Consider the following 18,080-nt stretch of genomic DNA (forward strand, 5'->3'; position numbering starts at 1 on the left):
CCATGAAATTTTGCCCTGGTGGTTGAAAGGTTTGGAAAATAAAGCGTTTTTAAAATAGTGGTGAGTTTATGAGGAGTCCCGGCTGCTGAGAAGAGTGCGCAATGTTTATTGATGCTATCATCCTAAAACCGTATTGTGCAATTTGGTGCTATTTGTATTTATGAATGTGTCTGTCAAACGCAACGGACGTGTAACTCTTAGGAACTTGTTCATACCTATTTAATGTATGCCCACAGTCCTGGAATTACACGAAGGTCACTGAGAGGTCATGGCCTCTGTTTCCCTGGTCTTGGCCTCGGTGCCCATTCTAAAAAAGTTTCACATAGATTTTAAGATTTTCAAACGAGAGTGCCCTTAAAAATGGCGTTGCAAAAAATGGCCTTGAAGATGAAATTCCAGACCTGTGCCCAATGTACTTAAAAGAAGTGTTTTTATCGCATACTCCAGGGCCCAATTTCATTCGCCTGTAAGCACAAAAATGGATAAAAACAGGATTACAATATGAATTCCCATTTGTTGCATATTGCTTGATACTGGTACTCAGCTGTTGTTTACTTATCCGGAAAATCACATGGAAATTTGGTTGGTAATCCTGTTTTTATCAAGGAAGAAATTTCATGCTAAGCAAATTATTGTGCTTACAGGGTTTATGAAATTGGGCCCTGGTAATGAAGTCCATCTTCAAGCAAACTTGAATCCTTGATTTGGATTGGTGGATCCATAACAACGAGAGTGTGCAATAAGCTACACTGCACGGCCCATCATACTGTTTTATAGTGTGTGTTCCTACTCTGCATATTGCGCAGTGAATATTAAAGGAACATGTTGCCTTGGATCCGACGAACTGGTCTATAAACAGCGTTTGTAACTGTTTATAAAATGCATATGTTTGGAAAGATGTTTGAAAAGTAGAATGCAATGATCCACACAAATTTGCCTCGAAATTGGTTGGTTTTCCTTTTACCATGCGAACAAACATTATCGCCAATGAATGGGAGTCAACAATTTGACTCCCACTTATGGCCGACCGTGTTAGTTGACAAGGTAAAAGGAAAACTGTGCAATTTAGAGGCATGTTTGTGTGGATCATAGTATTCTACTTTTACAACATCTTTCCACCCATATGCATGTTATAACAAACGCTTACAAACAATGGGAGAACAAACAGAAATTCATGATTTATGGGGGCACCAACACGAGTTTATGGGGGGGGGGGGGTGGTAAGGGTGTCCTAGCTCTTGCAGAGACCATGTATTGCTTTAATGTCTTCCACTACAAATCGCTAAGATCGTTTGTCAGGCTCCTGACTCTGAGGTAAACATTGGTATGAAATTATATTCCTCACCATTCTGTACCTGACTTATTTGTACACCCCCCCCCTCAATCTGACCTTTGTAGACTTGTGTAGAAAAGAAATATGGCCATACGGTCAAGACCTTTCATGATTCAAGCAAAAGCATGCTATTAACAAAACAAATTTAATGATAATTTCTACAAACCGGTCGATCTAACGGCATTATTTCACTTTTTTTCCAGAATTATACATGTAGCTCTTTTAGTGTTTAACTTATGGCTTATAGATTATTATTTTCCGTTGCCTGTTTTAATTAGACCAAACAAATTAGAAAATGGGAATTTTTGCAAACTTTTCAGGAAAAAGGGAGTTTCCTTTGAAATTCACATAATGTTATTTGGAATAGAATAACTGCCTATCATAAAACTGGTGTTGTGCCATTCCTCGTACTGATTAACCAAAGCAGCCGCCAACAGATTTTGTTTTTTATGAATCAAAAATTCAGCACTTTGCGTGTTTCTTAAAAATTCTTTTTTAGTTGGGAGAGAAAGTAAATTGTTATTTTGCAGTATGATGCGGATTGCATATAAGCACTTTGTACATTGTTTGAAAAAACCTACATCATTAAAGGAACACGTTTTCTTGGATCGGACGAGTTGGTCTATAAAAAAGCGTTTGAAACAGATTGTTATGAAATGCATATGACTAGAAAGATCTTTTAAAAGTAGAATATAATGATCCACACAAATATCACTCAAAGTTGCATGGTTTTCCTTTTACGTCGCGACCGTGTTAGTCGACGAGGTAACAAGAAAACCACGCAATTTCAAGCTAATTTTTGTAGATCATTGTATTCTACTTTTACAAAATCTTTCTACCCATATGCATTTTATAACAAACGGTAACAGAACGCTTTTCAAAGACCATCTCGACCGATCCAAGGCAACTTGTTCCTTAAATCAACTTTAAGCAGCAATTAAACACCCTGCCCCAGTACAAATTTTATCAGTAGTTGCAATATTTTAACACCCCTGCCCCAGTACAAATTTCAGAGTAGTTGCAATATTTACACATTTAAAGAAATAATTGAAATCAGAATTTCTGATCATGCAGTACAGCTTTTCTTTCCTATAATGTTATTTGGTTTTTTAAGTATGTAAATTATTAATTGTATAATATAATAAAGATAGACTTAATTTATTGATTGAAAAAAATGCACTCTGTACATATTGAGAGGGAATGTAAGTGATAAGACGAGCATGTCATTGACCAGTAAACAGATAATTGCGCCGGAAAATTATGTGACTGCCCAAAATTGTAAGTAAGTTTTTTAACATGGAAGCACAAAATCTTGTCATTGAGCACAGGAAAATCTTGCTTTGCATAAACAGGTTACCAGCCCAAATGCCAGTATGTATATATTGCTGTGACTGGTGCCACACTTTTGCTTTGCAAAAATGTTTGCTAAGCTGTGTTTTCGCTGCTCCTGGGAAGGTACACTTTCGGTAATTACTAAAAAAATACGAACTTAAAAACTTACTTGGTAACGAGCATTAGAGAACTGTTGATAGTATAAAACATTGTGAGAAATGGCTTTTTCTGAAGTAGCATATATTTTGAGAAAGGCAATTTCTAGCCAGAATTCTTTTATTACTATTTGAAATCACAAATTTGTCCAACAAGGGTGTTGTTTTCTCATCATTTTCTCGCAACTTCGACGACCAATTGAGCTCAAATTTTCACAGGCTTGTTACTTTATGCTTATGTGGGGATACACCAAGTGAGAAGAGTGGTCTTTGACAATTACTAAACGTGTACCTTCCCTTTAAAAGCTTTATGAAATTGGACCCTGGACAGATTTAGAACAAGTACCCATTTTGTTTAGTATGTGTTTCATCTTCACCACCAGTATTTACATTGGGTAGTCTTTGCAGAAACATGCTTAAGGACCTAATTTCATGGAGTCTGTAAGCAGACGCCTTTTGCTTAGGGAGTTACCATAAACACAGTTTCGGCTTCATAAGCACTGCTTACAGTAAACAAAGCAAATGCTATTTTTAAAAGGTTGAATGTGTGGTGTGTATTGACTATACTACAGGATGCAAATGCAAAAGTTGAAACTGGTCAGGTGTTTGGATAGAATGCACTTCCTGAAAATAAAAATGACCAGGTTTTCAAGGAAATGTTTTCAATGTGTTGTCTTTAATCTCCCCAAATTATGTGACAAACATATAAGTGCGTTTTTGTTGACTCTGTTTACTTCTTTAAATGTCATGATAATTTGCGAGATGTTTGTGGATTTCCATTATAAATAAAAATCTATAAAAGTTATTAACTGTATTTTATGTTGTGTTGTGTAATTATTGAGGGATGTTGTTGTTTGTTTTGTTTCTATCAGTTGATCAACAATGGTGGACACTATTGGCAATTACTAAAAATAATAAAAACCTACTTGGTAAATAATAATAAAATAAATTTTCAACTTATTGGAGACCATAATATTATCATTTTGCAACTTATTTGAAACCATTTAAATTTCATTCTGCAACAACTGGAAATTTAGTGGTCTTCAATATGTTGCAAAAGAACATTTAATGGTCTACAGTAATGCCCAAATGACCATCTAATGGTCTCCATTAAAGGAACACGTTGCCTTGAATCGATCGAGTTGGTCTTTGAAAAGCGTTTGTAACCGTTTGTTATAAAATGCATATGATTGGAAAGATGTTTTAAAAGTAGAATATAATGATCCACACAAGTATCACTCGAAATTGCGTGGTTTTCCTTTTACCTCGTCGGCTAACACGGTCGGCCATTTATGGGAGTCAAATTTTTGACTCCCATAAATGGCCGACCGTGTTAGTTTGCAAAGTAAAAGGAAAACCACGCAATTTCAAGGCAAATTTGTGTGGATCATTGTATTCTACTTTTAAATCATCTTTATAACCATATGCATTTTGTAACAAACGGTTACAAACGCTTTTCAAAGACCAACTCGACCGATCCAAGGGAACGTGTTCCTTTAAGTTGCAAAAATGAAAATTGAATGGTCTCCAAAAAAATGCAAAATGAAAACTTAATGGTCTCCATTAAGTTTCAAATTGAAAATTAAATGGTCTCCATTAAAATGAAAATTTAATGGTCTCCAATAAAATGAAAAATTAAAATTTAATGGTCTCCAATAAAATGAAAAATTAAAATTTAATGGTCTCCAATAAAATGAAAAATTAAAATTTAATGGTCTCCATTAAGTTGCACACTGAAAATTTCATGGTCTCCAATAAAATGCAAAATTAAATTGCAAAATGAAAATTTAATGGTCTCCATTAAGTTGCAAACTGAAAATTTAATGGTCTCCAATAAAATGAAAAATAAAAATTTAATTGTCTCCAATAAAATGGAAAATGAAAATTTAATGGTCTCCATTAAGTTGCAAAATGACAATTTAATGGTCTCCATTAAGTTGCAAAATGAAAAATTAATGGTCTCTATTACGTTGCAAATTGAAAATTTAATTGTCTCAAATAAAATGAAAAATGAAAATTCAATGGTCTCCATGCAAACTAAAAAATTTAATGGTCTCCAATAAAATGAAAAATGAAAATTTAATGGTCTCCATTAAGTTGTAAACTGAAAATTTAATGGTCTCCAATAAAATGCAAAATGAAAATTTAATGGTCTCCAATAAAATGAAAAATGAAAATTTAATGGTCTCCATTAAGTTGCAAATGTCTCCAATAAAATGAAAAATGAAAATTAAATGGTATAAATTAATGCCCAAATGACCATCTAATGGGCATTACTGGAGACCTTTAAATTTTCATTTTGCAATTCTTTGGAGACCATTAAATTTTCATTTTGCAATTCTTTGGAGACCATCAAATTTTCAGTTTGCAACTTAATGGAGACCATTAAATTTTCATTTTTCATTACATAAATTCAAATGTAAGCCTTGCGTTTTAGTCAAATCCTTGCAATCCTTGCAACAACATGCATAAAAAGGCCATATTTTGTTATTAATATTATTATTATTTTTTTTTTTTTTTAAGGGGGGGGGGGTGGTTGAAGTGTACCGAAGGCTTTAAAAGTTAGATTATTTGGTGGCGCAAATTTGAGTGAGATATTTTCAACAACGAAATAAGGTCACTTTTTAATAATCTACCTACAAGTTATTTATTCCTACATAAATAATAAGCCGAGAAACGAACAAAAAATAGACCTCATATATTACCTTTAGTTCTTTCAACTTTGCGCTAAATCATTTCAAGTTGAACAAACGTAAGGCTACTTGGTTTAATTACCACAATTAGTTACAGTGTAAGGGTTTATTCTTCACTTTTAATATGATTCATGCCTTCGATTCTCGCATTTCGAATCATTCCGCGAGATCTTGCGGGAGCCAGTTTGCCCCTTTGATCTTGGACAGGCACCGGTGATTGGAACACGCTAAAGCAACCGACAGGTACCCGATATCCACGCTACGCGAAATAAACATCAACAGAGTAGTAGAGGTCTGGGTACTCGACGGCTTGATACCGTGACGCGATATTCAAAATGGCCACCAGCCATGCTTTATTTTGTCAACACCGTGAATATACTTACGATGATTTGATGTGATTTAATGTCTATATGGGTAAGCTTTATCGTGTAGTTTATTCAAGTTCATAATGTAGAATAGGATGAAGGCCTCGTGGAAGGCGTGTAACCACCTAGTTTGTCATAAAACGGGCAATTCTTGTCGCAATTATATTCCACCTTCATGCTCAACATAAACAACGGCAATCCGGAAGTAGCTGTAACGTTAGAGCATAGGTCATTGCATTGTCATTGCCAATTTGCCGTCAATCAGATACTGGATGAAGAATTCCTCCATGATCTGATGAAACAATCGACTTTTCTGTGTAGTTCTTATAGATTATCTACTTCAATTCGTGTCGGCCACTCCTACGTGTTTCTATGTCAGTTTTTGTTTACATGTTATGTAACACTGAGCTGTCGTAAACTGTTTACCAACCAAAATGACCGGTGCTCTGACATTCGGAGTCGTAGGCCTACCATCCAAAAGAATTGATACATCATGTTTAAGCCTTTGCAGATTGCCTTTCTCATATCAAGTTGTAAATCTAAAACTGGTTTGCCACCTATACTGCCAAATGATAATGTAAATTTTTAAAGTCTGAACATGGTCTGAATAAAACTGGCGGGTTTTTTATTTTTATTTTTTTAATCGTCTGAAATTTCATCCAGATGTGTAATGAAGGACGAGATGCACAGAAAAACCTTGGTCTGAGTCGTAGGCAACTTTTTGAGATATTGTCACTCCTACGTGTTTCTATGTCAGTTTTTGTTTACATGTTATGTAACACTGAGCTGTCGTAAACTGTTTACCAACCAAAATGACCGGTGCTCTGACATTCGGAGTCGTAGGCCTACCATCCAAAAGAATTGATACATCATGTTTAAGCCTTTGCAGATTGCCTTTCTCATATCAAGTTGTAAATCTAAAACTGGTTTGCCACCTATACCGCCAAATGATAATGTAAATTTTTAAAGTCTGAACATGGTCTGAATAAAACTGGCGGGTTTTTTATTTTTATTTTTTTAATCGTCTGAAATTTCATCCAGATGTGTAATGAAGGACGAGATGCACAGAAAAACCTTGGTCTGAGTCGTAGGCAACTTTTTGAGATAATATTGTCTAGTTTTCGATGCCCCCAAATCAAGATTAAAATTAATATTAATTTGAGGCCCTTCCAATTGTTCCAGCAATCTGTAATCCGTAGAGCGTCTTTTGCACATAAAGAACTTTCTTTGGTTAAATTTTGAGGCAAATCTGAGAGAAATTTTTTTTTGAGGGTGAAAAAACGTCAAGTTATACCCCATGCCGTTTTCTCAGAAATCTGCCGAAAAAAATTGTGTTTTTCAAAATCGCCTGAAAACTTGGGTTTAGTCGTCTACCTAAGTAACTTTTTGATGTAATTGTTTTTATTGCCTGATTTTCGATAAAACAATGTCTCAAATAATTATTGTATCAAACTCAATAAAACCAATTGTACCATCACGGCGAGTACCCACCAAAAACACTGGTGGACATTCAAAGAAGTTATATTCCCGCCGTCATGTTGATTCCAGCTAGCCTACTAAAGACTCAGCCACCCAACCCCAGTGTACCCCGCTACCCTTTGCACAGCGATCGACAATCCCCAATTCCCATCGAAATGCCAGACCAACTTCCCCTGTGAACTAATTTTCTATACCCACATCGTGTGCCTTCGACTCAAATAATTGTTTTGTAAGTCCCCTATTATGCCTATGTTTCCTTGTAAACCAATGCGCCATACTTACAGCGTGTGCCGTCCATCCACTCACCAATTTTTTATATCACAACCAAAGAGTCCCCTGTCTACCCGTCAGTAAAGCGTATGCCTTCCACTCTCAAATTATTTACCTAGTCCAAAGCAAGGATTTCCCCATGCCATTGTACCATGCGTACCATTTCCCCATTAATTAAACTAATTGTCTATCTTTATGCCTACAGCGTGTGCCTTCAACCTGTCGAATACTTTTTAAGTCCGAACACAAGAGTCCCCTATCTACTACCAATACCTGTCAGTAAAAGCGTATTATGCCTTCCACTCGCAAATTATTTACCAAGTCCAAAGCAAGGATTTCCCTATGCCATAGTACCATGCGTACCCCTTTTCCCATTTTAAACTATACAGTGTGCTGTAGATTTTCACTCATATGTTTTAAGTCCGAACCAATGAGTTTCCCATGCCTATGTAACCAGCCCACAACTTGTGCATTTCACTCGAAATTACTAAGTATAAAGCAATGATTTTACTATGCCATAGCATCATGTGGAAAGTATTCAACTCGCAAATTATACACCAAGTATAAAGCATTGATATTGCCATACCATAGTATCCTATGATGAGTATTCAATTATATACTAAGTATAAAGCACTGAAATCCCATGCCATAGCTCTCTGTGTAAAGTATGAACCGCAGGTTTATCAGGTTTAAAATGCGAATTATCCTGGGGGGGACCCAAGTGGGTGTCGTGGGTAGGTGTCGGCCTCCCAAGCAAAGGGTCCCCGGTTCGAACCCCGGTGGTGGCAGCGCGGTTGCCGTCCGAGAAGTCTCGACTCACCAGACAGTGGCACACACCGCGCAGTGGCACTCACCGCTAGCACTCGCTGAGGAAAGAAACTTTAAACTTAAAACTTAAAACGAACCTATGCTCTTTTTTATATAAGTTTTAAAAAAATAAAAAATAAAACATTTTTAAAACGTCTCCAACTTTTCTGAAGCTGGATTCGATCCCGGGACCCTCCGGTCCAGAGACCAGAGCCCTTCCACTGGGCCACTGCTCCTTCTTACTAATATGTGTTCGAGTTTTATTTTAAACCTTCGTATGACAAACTTTTAATTAAAACGTAGTAAAAGAACACCCGGGAATCGAACTCCGCACCATTGGGTGTAGAGTCCGGAGCCCTTCCATTGAGCCACTACTACTCTTACTTCATTTGCGTTCGAGTTTAATGTTATACCCTAGAATGAACAACTTTAAATCAAAACGTAGTAAAAGAACACACGGAAATCGAACCCCGTACCATTGGGTGTAGAGCCCGGAGCCATTCCATTAGGCCACTACTACTCTTACTTCATTTGCGTTCGAGTTTAATGTTATACCCTAGAATGAACAACTTTAAATCAAAACGGTGTAAAAGAACACACGGGAATCGAACCCCGTACCATTGGGTGTAGAGCCCGGAGCCCTTCCATTGGGCCACTACTCATCTTACTTCATTTGCGTTCGAGTTTAATGTTATACCTTAGAATGAACAACTTTAAATCAAAACGTATTATAGCTTATGCCTTCCACTCGCAAATTATTTATTAAGTGTAAAGCAAGGATTTCCCTATGCCGTAGGGAACCGCGCAAACCAATGTTCTTCAACGCAGAAAAAGAACACACACCGGGGTTCGAACCCTGTACCATTGGGTGTAGAGCCCGGAGCCCTTCCATTAGGCCACTACTACTCTTACTTCATTTGCGTTCGAGTTTAATGTTATACCCTAGAATGAACAATTTTAAATCAAAACGTATTATAGCTTATGCCTTCCACTCGCAAATTATTTATTAAGTGTAAAGCAAGGATTTCCCTATGCCGTAGGGAACCGCGCAAACCAATGTTCTTCAACGCAGAAAAAGAACACACACCGGGGTTCGAACCCTGTACCATTGGGTGTAGAGCCCGGAGCCCTTCCATTGGGCCACTACTACTCTTACTTCAATTGCGTTCGAGTTTAATTTTATACCCTAGAGTGAACAACTTTATATCAAAACATATTGTAACTTATGCCTTCCACTCGCATTAATTATTGATTAGGGGTTAAGCAAGGATTTCCCTATGCCGTAGGGTACCGCGTAAACCAATGTTCTTCAACGCAGGAAAAGAACACACACCGGGGTTCGAACCCAGCACCTTTGGCTTCAGAGTCCAGAGCCCTACCAGTGTGCCACTGTCCTTCTTCATAAACAAAAAGGTTCGAGTTTAAATATAAACCTTAGAATGAATTCAACTTTAAATCAAAACGTAATAGTGTTATTTATTAGGTATAAAGCAAGGATTTCCCTATGCCATAGGGTTCCGCTTAAACCAATGTTCTTACGCGTAGAAAAGGCACACGCCGTGGCTCGAACTCAGTACCTTTGCGCTCAGAATCCGGAGCTCTACCACTGGGCCACCGCTCTTCTTATGAACAATGGGTTCGAGTTTAATTATAAACCTTAGAGTGGACAACTTTAAATCAAAACGTATATAGCGAGTGCCTTCCACTCGCGTGTTTTACAAGGATTTCCCAATGCCATAGTACCCCAGGTAATGTAAAGATTGGGACTGGGTACAACAGAGTTGATGCATGCACAAATTCGACGGTGTTTGAGATAAATAAAATGCACGGGACTAAAACGGGTCTATCTAACTGAGAAAGTATCAGCGATTGAAAAAGTCTCTAGAAGCCGGGCAAATCGGGCGAATGGGGGGGGGGGGAGCATATTCAAACAGGGGGCGTAACACTGTGACCAACAAAACCATTTTTTATTATATGTAATAAATATTTGATAGTCTAAGGAAATTGAACTCTAAATAAGACACGGGACGGAGTATTCTTTATTCAATATTTTAATTCAATATTTGTTTAATGTTTGAGTTTCTACATTTCACATTATGACTGCTCTTTAAATCAATATAAAAAGAATTCAGACAATAATTGACATACACATTCAAATTTATTTTAAGCAGCAATGTTTTATTTATTTTTATTTATTTAAATAATTAAAATCATTAAACGTCAAGTGTTTGTGCATCGTAAAAGAATTTTGTTTTTTCCAAAGGCGATCAGAGAATACTGACCGAAACGTCAATTGAAACCAACGGTTATTTTCAGAACCACCCCATATTTAGAGATGATAGTCATTGCATGGTGTTACCGCAAACCTGTCCATATCGTATTTCCACCATGCAAAGTTTTAAATCCAGGGTACAACATCAAAGCATTGCCATAGATAGGCTGTACAATTATATGCAGTGAATAATTAGGTTGGAACAATTTTACGACCTCACCACCAATTTCTGGCCGTTTTGTTTTAATCTCCGAATAATCAACGGGAAAACAGCAACCTACAGGCCTACTAACTATAACAGAGAATTATATTGAGCAATAACACACCATACCCATTGTGTTGTGCACAGCTAACCAGCATACCAGCTAACGTAGTGTAGACCTGTAGCTAATAGAAACAAACAAATCACAAACATTGCTTTTACCATGGGTTTGAACGACTTTATATTGAATCAGAATAAACGAGTACACATTAGTCTTGCCTGAACAGTTCCCTGAAGATTAAAACTACATCAAAAAGGCTCTAAATATCGTCCACGGAGACAGCCAGAGTCAACTGCATGGTTGGAGATCATTTTGAATACATGTGTACGCGGTAAATTACTGGGTACGAAGCATGGGTTATAAGACCAACTATAGGGTACCCGACTATTCGTGTTCTTGTCGCAATGTCGCTTACTTGTTGATATAGCAGTGCCTCCAAAAAGAGAGGTTAACATGAATGTTTGAGACCCATTCTATTGTTCCAGCAACCTGTAACTTGGAGACTGTCTTTTACACATGACGAACTTCCTTTGGTTAAATTTTGAGGCAATTCGGAGAGATAACATTTCCGAGGGTGAAAAAACGTCAAGCTGACCCCCTTGTCGTTTTTTCAAAAATCGGCCGAAATTTGTGTCTTCCGAATCGCCTGAAATTTCATACCTATGTGAAATAGAGGGCGAGGAGCAGGAAAATCTTGGTTTTAGTCGTCTACGATGGCTACTTTTTGAGATAATGCCTCATTTCGGATAGTACGTCAGTTTAAAATCAAGGTTAAAATGAGTGTTTGAGACCCATTCTATTGTTCCAGCAACCTGTAACTTGGAGACTGTCTTTTACACATAACGAACTTCCTTTGGTTAAATTTTGAGGCAATTCGGAGAGAAAACATTTCCGAGGGTGAAAAAACGTCAAGCTTACCCCCCCTTGTCGTTTTTTTCAAAAATCGGCCGAAATTTGTGTCTTCCAAATCGCCTGAAATTTCATACTTAGGTGTAATTGGGGGCGAGGAGCAAGAAAATCTTGGTTTTAGTCGTCTACGATGGCTACTTTTTGAGATAATGCCTCATTTCGGCTAGTACGACGGTTTAAAATCCAGATTAAAATGAATATTTGAGACCCATCATATTGTTTCAGCAACCTGTAACTTGGAGACTGTCTTTTACACATGACGAACTTCCTTTGGTTAAATTTTGAGGCAATTCGGAGAGAAAACATTTCCGAGGGTGAAAAAACGTCAAGCTTACCCCCCCCCCCCTTGTCGTTTTTTTCAAAAATCGGCCGAAATTTGTGCTTTCCAAATCGCCTGAAACTTCATACCTAGGTGTAATAGAGGGCGAGGAGCAGGAAAATCTTGGTTTTAGTCGTCTACGATGGCTACTTTTTGAGATAATGCCTCATTTCGGATAGTACGTCAGTTTAAAATCAAGGTTAAAATGAGTGTTTGAGACCCATTCTATTGTTCCAGCAACCTGTAACTTGGAGACTGTCTTTTACACATAACGAACTTCCTTTGGTTAAATTTTGAGGCAATTCGGAGAGAAAACATTTCCGAGGGTGAAAAAACGTCAAGCTTACCCCCCCTTGTCGTTTTTTTCAAAAATCGGCCGAAATTTGTGTCTTCCAAATCGCCTGAAATTTCATACTTAGGTGTAATTGGGGGCGAGGAGCAAGAAAATCTTGGTTTTAGTCGTCTACGATGGCTACTTTTTGAGATAATGCCTCATTTCGGCTAGTACGACGGTTTAAAATCCAGATTAAAATGAATATTTGAGACCCATCATATTGTTTCAGCAACCTGTAACTTGGAGACTGTCTTTTACACATGACGAACTTCCTTTGGTTAAATTTTGAGGCAATTCGGAGAGAAAACATTTCCGAGGGTGAAAAAACGTCAAGCTTACCCCCCCCCCCCCCCTTGTCGTTTTTTTCAAAAATCGGCCGAAATTTGTGCTTTCCAAATCGCCTGAAACTTCATACCTAGGTGTAATAGAGGGCGAGGAGCAGGAAAATCTTGGTTTTAGTCGTCTACGATGGCTACTTTTTGAGATAATGCCTTATTTCGGATAGTACGACGGTTTAAAATCCAGATTAAAATGAATATTTGAGACTCATCCTATTGTTCCAGCAACCTGTAACTTGGGGACTGTCTTTTACTCTACCACCTGGCCAAGTAATCCAACCTCGTTTGGGTATGACCTACCCCAAATTCATTCCCGCGACAAGCAGTAAAATCAAGTCCATATAATGTACGGGTACAGGATTCGAACCGGGTGTACCAGCTCTCGGTAGAACACGCATTGGAACTATCCAGTGCACCTAGGTGACTGTTGGTGTGTCTGGGGGGGGGGGGGGGTGGCTTTTTATACTACTTATAATAATTCACTGCGTTCACTCAAGCAAAAAAGAAAAGAAACATACACCCAGTAGAGTTGAACCAGGGTCTCGTGGCTCCCAGTCCCATACGTAGTTAGTGTAGCTACGGCGCCACCTATCATGCTATGAGATTTAGAATAATTAATTAAATGAACCCAATTAACCACACCATTAAAGACGTAATTTTTGTTTTATTTATTTTGACCTCGGAAGTTTTTTCTTCTGGACAATTATGTGTATTCAAATTATCTTTCTTTTCATAAACTGAAAAAAAAAGACGTCCAGCTGCATTCTCATCAAAAATTTGCCTAAAATTGAAGAAAGGCAAGGGGTAAGTCCAGCATTTTCATCACTGAAATCATTTTAAAAAACGACTAAAATGCTCGACTTCTGATGATGAAAAATGTTTGTTCCTTAAATTTTACACTTAGGTCTTTTTTGATGAAAATGCTTGAATCACGACCTCTTTTGTTTTGTTTTTAATGTGATTTTGTTTAATTTCGGGCCCGTAATGGATACAAATCCTGGACTTACTACCCCTTGTGATGTTTTCCAATATTGAGGGTGCACAGTTTTTAAGTTTGATTTTACGTTAAAGGCTTTGCACAACAATAATGAAAGAGAAAACATGAAACACAGATTCAACCTTATTCCATTGCAATTTAATTTCGTACAGTTGCTATTAAAACTACGAGGCATTTAAATAACTACACGCAATATTTTGCAAATATTGGATGCATTAATAATAATAATAATTGTATTGTATTGTATCAAATTTTGGTCCTTAAACGGAACAAACCTCATTCCCTACGGGAAGGGTTACAACAATAACAAAACTTAAACTTATTATACAACACAGAAGTAGAGCTCTCGAGAGGTCAGCAAGAACAAATTTTAAATTATGTTTGGGTTTCGAAACACAATTAATAGTGGTTTTCTTTTGAGAACTCACAAGGAAAATTATTTTTTTCTTGTCAGATAAGATACTAAAACCTGTGTAACTTTGACCCATGGTATCATACAATATCTTTCCGAATACAGTAAACATTTGGCAAAACAAATGAAATGAATTTGGATTTCAACATCCTCCAGGCTGTGAATACATACGATCCTTAAATTATACACCTGTATATCTCCCAACATCAACTTGTAATGTGCTTAGCACCTAAACCTTGCTAAGCAGTGACGATATTGAAGATTGTGTACAAATAACTTAGGTATGGCTATATGTCGAAGTTCTTTTTAAACGTCCTATATGTATATATATTTGGTTTGCGGTAACACCATGTGTGTATCTACTTGCCAGGTAGAGTTTGTTCTTAGAGAACTGTCTTGCTTTATTCTACTACCGCAGAGTAGATGTTCGGGTATTCGGGAGACTTCTAAGTTCTGAAAAGAACTGTCTTGCTTATTAACTATTACCTGGGCGGATGGTGAAGAAATAGGCTGGGACTACTACTTTAGCTTAGGCCTATTCGATCGTAATTAACTATACTACCGCGGAGTAAGTTCTTGGGTTGGTCTCAACGTTTCGACTAGCTTGCTCTAGTCATTGTCAGGAGACTGAACAAACTCTACCTGGCAAGTATATACACACATGGTGTTACCGCAAACCAAATATATATGTACATTGATACCTCACCATGCAATGCCTCAAATCCTATGTCCTTTATGTACTAAGTTTATTTCTTTTGGTAATCTCTAAAAGTAGTTGCAAATAAATGCATTACATAATTCTTTGGGTACTTTTTGTAACACCAAACATGACGTCATTTCAGTACGGCACCCCCGCATTGAGGTCAAAAGGAGGTTGTTTATTGGCCAATCTATGTGCGTTTCGATTATTTCGTCACCGTTTGACCTCAAAGATGGCGGCTGGATGACGTCAATGCATAAGGTCTATTTAAATTTACCGCTATGAAAAACACAAACCTAATAATTTTATAATAAGCACACACATTATTTCGGTACAGCATTTTTTTCTTTGTTCACGTTACAGATAGGTATCAACTCACCCTAATCACTTGTGATGATTCTAGCAACGAAATCGTTCATCAAAACTTGAAAAAAGATAGAAAATAAATCGTCAAAGGCGAGTCTCATTATGAGCTGGCCTTTTCATGCAGTGTTATATGGCGCAAAACCGTTGGTGCGCAACACACTTGCATAGTGTGCTACATGCCGCTGGTAGGCTGTCTCCAGGTTAGACTTTCCAAACACAGTCCATCACTGCAGTACTTATTTAGTTGTGCCTTTTTTCACCAGGGGTAGCCCCATCAGATTTCAAGGACTCTGTCCCGGGCCATGAAGACAATAAAATACACAAATACAAAAGAAGATAAATAAAAAAATACTCCTAAAATACGATAGGTTCAGAGTTCTCAGGAGTAATCCCAGCGGTAAAAAAAAACCAAACAAACAAAAAACAACTGCAAAAAGAGATCCTGTTTAAAAGGTTAAACATTCAAAAAATAAACACTAATGATGGCTAGGCCTTTACACTAACAAAAAAAGTATGTATAAAAGTGCAGGAAGATAAATTTCTAACACAGTCAGAAGAGGCGTACTGCATCGACGCTTCTCAGATTCAAATTTTGGGGTAGAGACAAAAATCATATGATATATTTTTAAATAACCACATTCAGTACATTTCAAAATGATCCGGCATACAGAAGAAGCTGAATGTAGCTTCAAAGCTACGTAGTGCCATAAGAGCGTTGTTCTTCCCATTCTAACTTAATGTTACAGGATCAGAACCTGTAGAGAGCAAGTGTATCCAAACCTTAGCGGCTAGTAGTTATAAAAATATGCAGCAATCCCAATTTCATAAAGCTGTGAAGCACAAAGAGTAGCTAATAAGCACAACAACATACTTAGCAGAATAAGGGTAGTGTGTCATACCTCTTCGGCACACTTTGATTCACCTAGTTTTGCTTTTCATAGAGTAAGAACTACATACTTTCTAAGTACCCATGTTGTTGAACACCGAAGTACCACTTACTCTATGAACACAATCCGCTTCTTGGTCCTCGTGTGTGGAATGCCATAGATGAACGCATTAGATCTAAGTGGTCCGTGAGTCTTTTTAAGTCTGCTTTCAAACGTGACATTATCTCCCATTACGTATCGACTTCCCATCCTATGTAATTGAACCACATCCATCTCTTCAATACTTGTCTTATTTATTTTCAGCTTAAACTGTTCTGCAATCTTGTCGCTTCTATTACGAATTTGGTGTGTCATGTATTATCTGTCTGTCTGTCTGTCTGTCTGTCGGTCCGGTTGTGTTTTCTTGTCTGTCTGGCTGTTTTTTACAAGCTTATGCTTACCAAAACGGCCCTGTACTCTATTTATTTATTCATGTTTACTGTTACTTAAAGAAATGTTTTGCTTTACTCCGTAATACATGTAACTGTTGTTAATCTTTTATGAGAGTATGGAAATAAATGTATCCTTGAATTGAATTGAAGTACTCTTTGTTAAACTTATTTCTCAGTCCCGTCGCCCGGCATATAGTTTATATCATTCCATTTGAAGTCACTTAAAGCAATGGACTCTATTGGTAATTGTCAAAGAACCGTATTCTCACTCAATGTATCTCAACATGTGCATACAAGTACAAACCTGTGAAAACTTGAGCTGAAATGGTTGTTGAGAGATAAGAAAAAAGATGCTTGATTTCGAGACCTCAAATTCTAAACTTGAGGTCTCGAAATCAAATTCGTGGAAAATTACTTCTTTCTCAAAAACTACATTACTTCAGAGGGAGCAATTTCTCAAAATGTTTTATACTCTAAACCTCTCCCATTAGTCGTATCAAGTAAGGTTTTATGATAATAACTACTGTGAGTAGTTACCAATAGTTTCCACTGCCTTTAAGAAGTTCAAATTCATTTGTAAGCCCCCAAAAAACATTAAATTCGAAAGCAGACACACTTTGTTTGAAAGTACCCAACATATTTATTTATTCATTCATTTATTTGTTGCTGCCACCAGCATATTGACTTCTCTCCAAATTTTGTTCAGTAAAATTTGATGAATATATTTTATTTAAAAATTTTATTAATATATTTTATTTCAAAATTGTTCAAACTTACTTTATTATTTTTTTAGTGAAGGGTCTTGAACTTTAGACAAAAGTTATTTAAATGACGATGGTGCTACATAACTGCTCACAAAAAGTTAGGAAACTTCTTTTCAATCAAGAATATGTGTATCATTTTTAACCCTGTTTTTATTAAGTTATACATCAATGCACAGCTGAGGTGTTCCTCTATAAAATGATATCACATTTGCAATGATGACATGTTGCTGAAATCGGCTACATGAATGACAATGAGGCAAAATCAGAAATCAAATGTGCCAAGGAAGGAATGTTATCAAGGAAGTTTTTATGATAATAATTATTTTGAGTAATTATCAAGTGTCCACTTCCTTTAACAGTCAATAGGTAATGATCTATAATCAAACCGGTCAAGCTTCAGAACCATGAATGGTTTACACAAACGGTAAGTACTTCGAGAGCTTATAGACATCATGAGTGTCAGTGTATTAACTTTGGTTTAAAGCCATTATACACTTTCGGTAAACAGTATTGACTTTGATTTATTTTTCAAATGGTTTTTTTTTTCCCATCCGGACCCCATAGTTCTCCGGCCTGTGCTTATGACTCATGGCTTGTTGTATTTTGTTACCTGGTTCGATTTGTACAATTTTAATTGATTTTTTATTGCATTCC

This window comes from Asterias rubens, chromosome 9 (assembly GCF_902459465.1).
Source record: "Asterias rubens chromosome 9, eAstRub1.3, whole genome shotgun sequence".
Lineage (NCBI taxonomy): Eukaryota > Metazoa > Echinodermata > Asteroidea > Forcipulatida > Asteriidae > Asterias > Asterias rubens.